Here is a 6,285-nt window from a genome sequence, read left to right on the forward strand (position 1 = left end):
CAGAGGAGTGCAAGCTTCTTGTGTCAGATAGATCCTGAATTTGTGTGGGGGACTCTGTCTACCCAGTCCCTTGTGTGTGGATTGAGATGAGGGAGCCTGTGTGAGTGTGGATTTGGGGGAAGCCTGCAAATGCCTGTAAAATGAGCATAACAACACTTATCCCTACGCTGCCCTGGGCTGCTGTGATGATAAATTAGTTAATGTCTGTACAGGGCTTTCCTGTGCAGTGGTAAGGAACTGGGAACATTCCAGTACCTTGCCCATCCTAACAAAAACTGCCATTTTCTTTGTGCCAACCACAGCTCCAAAGTGGGACTCCTGTTCATACAGTCCCCCAAGACACAAGACCCTCAAGGCAGCACCACTGATCCAGGGAGTACTTGCTGCTGCTTGGCAGAGATCACACTGGACACAAAGGCTTAGGCAGAGTTTAAGGTGTGATGTCCCACAGGGACGGCGGCTAAAGGGGTCAGAGTTAAGAATATGTGCTTGTGTTCTATGTGCAGCAACACCTTACCTGTGCATTTCCTCATGTGCAGAAGTTGGTAGTTTGTTTTTCAGGCCAGGGTACAGCTTCTAAACTGTTCTCTTTATGCAGCTATTAGGAGCTCCCCATTAGGTAAGCCAGTGAGAGAATGTGCTCAGCTGTGGTACAAGAAGCAGGACAGGTCAGAGGGGATGAAGGCTGTGGGAGAGCAAGGAGTGGCTGGGAAAAGACTATGGCTGCCATCCAGGCATGTAAATCAGTGGTCTCATTTTCAGAGGTGTTAAGCATCTGCTGTTCCCATTGACTTCAATGGCTCACCCCCTCTCCAAATCCAGCCACTCATTTAGGTGCTACCATAGATTTGAGGGTCTAACTTTAGATCCCTAGGTTTGAACATTCTGATGACTTGAATGCTATAAGACTTGTCCAAAATCTGTGGTAGGGCTCTGAGCAGAACCTGATTCTCCTGGGGGCCAGTCCTTTGCTCTAACCTTCTTCCTATTGTATCTGAATGAAAACAGAGGGTATACATGCTTTTTTACCAATACAATTACTATGGCTGTCTGATCATTATGATTATTTAAGGTTATGAAGTGTTTCTTTCCTATACTGCCGCTGTCTCATATGTTACTTTTTTGCTTTAAAATGGATATTATATTTATTTGGTAGTTTTCCATTGATGAAAAATGGGTGTGATTCTAACAATCAGGATTTCAGTGGAAGCACATAACTTGAGGTTGATGTGACCCAGTGTGAAATGATCCTAAAGAAACATCCTGTTGCTCTCACCGACAACTGAATGAAAGTTGCCACTTGACCAAGCATGCAGACCAGGTTTCTCATTTCAGAGCTAATTAAACAATTGTGGGGGAGGGAGGTGGTCAAGATTACAGCACACATTACATCACTTCACAAAGCCAGACTCTTCAATGAGCAGGTTACAGTCCACTTCCCAAACACAGTGGAATGACTCCTACGCTCTGCTATCAGGGGTTCTCACTCTTTATACAGAACTATTACTAACAGAACCCCTATGAGTTATCAGTATAACACAGGAGAGTTCTTCATCTCTGTGGCAAAGCCTTACCGCGTCTCAGGGCCAATGACTTTCTTCTGAGATGCTGAAGGAGTAATGTGAGAGGTAGGAGGAGAACCAGAAGAGGATGGAGTCATGAAAAGCCAAGGGATGGCAGGATTTCAAGAAGTGATCAGCAGTGTCCAAGGCATCCGATAGGTCAAGGAGGAGGAGGCTAGAGAATTGGCCCTGAAGTTTCGCCAGGAAGAGGTGTTTAGAAATACTGGAGGTTGTTGGAGACCTCTGCATCTCCTCCTCGGCTCCCAGGCTCATCTCTCCAGGCCTTGGGTGTGTGTGGAGAGAGACTCCGTGCTGACACCCCTGGCCTATGGGTAAAGAGAATCCCAGCTGCTCCTCTCCCCAGGCCTGGAAGGGGTGGGTGAAGAGACTCCCTACTGATTCCACCTCTCCTCGACCTCAGCCAACACCAGAAGGCAGGGAGGGAGGCATTGAGAGTCCTGACCTTGGGGAGCCAAGGGAAACCTTGGATCTCAACAAAGAAAGGAGTGGAGCTGGCTGTGTACTGCTGGAAATTATTCAGGGACATTTACTCAAAACCTCACAAAGGCCTCCCAGGTTTGGCCCCGAGCCTCATATTTGCCGCCTTCTGTTTGCTTTTCATAAACTTTTGTGCTAGTGAAATTTTGTCAGCAAGAATGTTTGCAGAAAGGGAAACTGTCACAGCTGTCTGTGCGAATATGTATCCACCGGAGCATTTGCTTCTGCGGTATCACACAGCCATCTTGAAATCTCTTGGTCGGCTTGGGGCAAAGCCATCTGGCAAAAGCCATGGCCCGCCATGCAGCCCAAATGGATAATTAGGAACAACAACCACGTGAAGCAATAGCAGTGGCAAAGAGTTTGTGAACAACCTGTTGGCTGAAGTATGTTTGCAGAAAACATGTACTTGTCGAACCATTTGAACAATGCATAACAGTGAAGTCTGTTGGCAAATAATTTGTGAATAGAAAAAGGGACTAAGTTCATTAAATAAATGTACAGCACACAGGGCTGCTCATGAGTAGAAGCACTATCCACCTTGCTGGGGTATCCAGGCAGAACAACTCCTCGTAGGCATTGGCACTGAATGCAGCCGACAAGGCTAAAAGAATTGGCATGGGCACATGACCCTGATAGCAGATCATCAACCAGTGTTAGCAGTGCATTGCAATCCCCGTACCACACCCAGCTGACTGTAGATCCTGAGGTTTATACACAGGGGCAACGCCCACAAACAGTGCCTTGAAAGAGCATCAATGACAGGTGTATACACTACACCAAATAAAAGAGAAAATCAACCAGATCAAACAGAAGCGAAGTCTCCAGATAAGAGCCCAGTGTGCAGGTGTCTCCTCTGTAACAAGGTGGGGACAAAACGGCACACAGGATGCTTACAGATGTAACAATATAGTACACAGAAAATAAAAGACATCACGGTTTCCTGGCTACATGCACCCAGGGAGAGGTTATCCTCTGTAGCGCAGGGTACTTACTTCGGTAGGATAGACAAATGGATAGCTTTCAGTTTGGGTAAAGAAGGTGCTCACGCCCAACCTTCGCTCACAGAGGTCACAGGCAGCAACTGGCAGAGTAAGACAGCCTGACTAGCCTGGTTCCCAGAGCTGACCCTTTGGCTCACCCGGTAGACGAAGTGCCTTATTTAATAGCCCTCTTTTTGGATGAATAATGGAGAGCTATAAACAGTTTCTGAAGAGGGATCCCATCCCATTATCCTCAGCTGGAAGAATGGTGGCTCCAAAATTTGCTTTGTAGGAAAAAAATAAAGGAGAATCCTCAAGGCTCAGGTCCAACAGACCCCGGTCATCGATGGACAGGATTGAACCTGGGACCTCTGGAGCTCGGTGCATGAGCCTCTACAGCAGGAGTTAAAAGTCAACTGCCTGTTAGCTAAGGCTGTAGAGCAGGCTCATTTTCTCTCTCTAAGTGGTCTCGGTGCCACTAGATGGGACAGGACACCATACTCAGCAGAGACTTCCCAGTTGAAATCCCCAATGAGTCCCCCCTTGTAACACCAACAGACCCTGGTTGTCCGTGTGTGGGATCAAACTGGGGATCTCTGGAGCTTAGTGCATGAGCCTCTACCACATGAGCTAAAAGCCAACTGGCTAGGTAGGTAAGGCTGTAGAGCAGACTCATTTTCTCTCTCTCTTTAAGTGGTCTCGGTGCCACTAGATGGGACAGAACACCACCCCCAGCAGGTGTGTGGGTTACACAGGCACCACGAATGTCTAGCAATGCCTAGGTAGTTATTTAATATTTATATTCTGGCTATTAATAATAAACGAGAACATTATTATTATTGTTGAAACCAATGCATTGTCCCAGTTTCAATATACCTGACTGGCTGATCTCCACCCATGCTCCATCACCCCCCTTCTCAGTCCCTAGTAGTATGATGAGCCCAGCTGCATCCGTGCTGGGCTCCAGCACAGCACCGCCACATAAGGCTGCTGTGTGCAATGAGCCTAGGATGCAGCCAACCCTGAGCGTGGCAGATTGTGCAGGTCATGGGGTGGAACTTGCCCACTTTCAAGGGTGCAACAGCTCAAGGGCTAGGCCCAGCAGAAGCACAGATGGCCATTTTTGGATTTACTGGAGTCGGAGAGGAATTAGAGGTGAGTGTGAGCAGTTGGCCACAAAAAGCTGGATTACTAAAGAACAGTTGCAATTAGCCCTGGTCTTTCAGCTGATTAAAAAAAAAATTAACAGACAAAACTCTGATAACTCACTTAAAGTTGCTAAAGAACGAGAATGTTAAAATGTAGTTATCGATTCCTACGGACACTAGCTAAGCCTAACCAATTAAACCTATCATAGTGAACAGTTAAGGAAAGTAGATAAAAGTCAAATACACTCACAGCTCAGCCTCACATGTGTATGACTTTCTGTTCCTGCCAACCCGGGCTGCATTTGAACCAATAACCTACAGAAAAAGGTTACATCTGCTATTCTATATCACTCAGGCTAATTCCCCCAGCTGTCTGTGGGCAGTGTGTGTGAGACCCCTTTGTGTACGGAAAACGACGTAATTTCTGATGAGACTCTGACAGCAGAGAATAGGCAAAATAGTAGCAGGAAGGTGCCAGCCACTTGGTTCTAGCTTCCCATAATGTGCAAGCTGCTCCCAGTTCACCCTCATGAATGCAAGGAACAGGTAGGTGGCTGCACTTCTGCAACTCATCTCACTGCCAGCAGCACAGTGTCCCCTACTGTCACACTGGGAACTTGGTTCTGTACTGACTCAGATGAAAGGACACGCCAACATAGAATCAGAGAAGATTAGGGTTGGAAGAGACCTCAGAAGAGTCAGCTAGTCCCACCCCCTACTCAAAGCAGGACCAAACACCAACTAAATCATCCCAGCCAGGGCTTTGACAAGCCGGGCCTTAAGAACATCTAAGGATGGAGATTCCACCACCTCCCGAGGTAACCCATTCCAGGGCTTCACCACCCTCTTAGTGAAATAGTGTTTCCTAATATCCAACCTAAACCTCCCCCTCTGCAATTTGAGACCACTGCTCCTTGTCCTGTCACCTGCTACCACTGAGAACAGCTGAGCTCCATCCTCTTTGGAACCCCCCCATCAGGTAGTTGAAGGCTGCTATCAAATCCCCCCTCACTCTTCTCTTCTGCAGACTAAATAACCCCAGTTCCCTCAGCCTCTCCTCTTAAGTCATGTGCCCCAGCTCTCTGAGCATTTTCATTGCCCTCCTCTGGACTCTCTTCAATTTGTCCACATCCTTTCTGGATTGAGGGCCCCACAACTGGACGCAGTACTTCAGGTGTGGCCTCACCAGTGCCGAATAGAGGGGAATAATCACCTCCCTCAATCTGCTGGCAATGCTCCTACTAATACAGCCCCATATGCTGTTGACCTTCTTGGCAATGAGGGCACACTGCTGACTCATATCCAGCTTCTCGTCCACTGTAATCCCCAGCTCCTTTTCTGCAGAACTGCCGCTTAACCAGTCGGTCCCCAGCCTGTAGCAGTGCATGGGATTCTTCCGTCCTAAGTGCAGGACTCTGCACTTTTCCTTGTTGAACCTCATCAGATTTCTTTTGGCCCAATCCTCCAATTTGTCTAGGTCATTCTGGACCCTATCTCTTCCCCCCATCTTGGAGTCATCTGTGAACTTGCTGAGGGTGCAATCCATCCCATCATCCAGATCATTAATGAAGATGTTGAACAAAACCAATCCCCTTCCTCCAGCACCTTGAGTTTTCCTTGGATTTCCATAAACCAAGTATTTTCTAGACCAGAGGCGGGGAACCTTTTTTCTATCGGGGGCCACTGACCCACAGTAAAACTCAGTCACGGGCCACACTCCACACCATGTGGGGGTGCGGAGGCTTGGGGCTTCCCCTAGGCTCCGAGATGGGGCCAGAAATGAGGGGTTCAGGGTACAGGAATGGTCTCAGGACTGGGGATTGGGGTGGGGGTGCGGTCTATAGGAGGGGGTTGGGGCATGAGAGGGGGCTCGGGTTTGGGGCAGGGGGTTGAAGTGCAGGAGAGGGTTCTGACTTCGGGCAGGGGGTTTGGATGCGGGTATGGGCTTTGGGAAGAGGTTGAGGTGTGGGAGGGGGCTCAGGACTGGGGCAGGGAATTGGGGTGCAGGCTCCAGCTGGGCGCCGCTTACCTCAGGCTGCTCCCAGCTGGCAGCATAGTGAGGCTAAGGCAGGCTTCCCCCCTTGCCCTGGCCCC

This window comes from Caretta caretta, chromosome 1 (genome assembly GCF_965140235.1).
Source record: "Caretta caretta isolate rCarCar2 chromosome 1, rCarCar1.hap1, whole genome shotgun sequence".
NCBI lineage: Eukaryota > Metazoa > Chordata > Testudines > Cheloniidae > Caretta > Caretta caretta.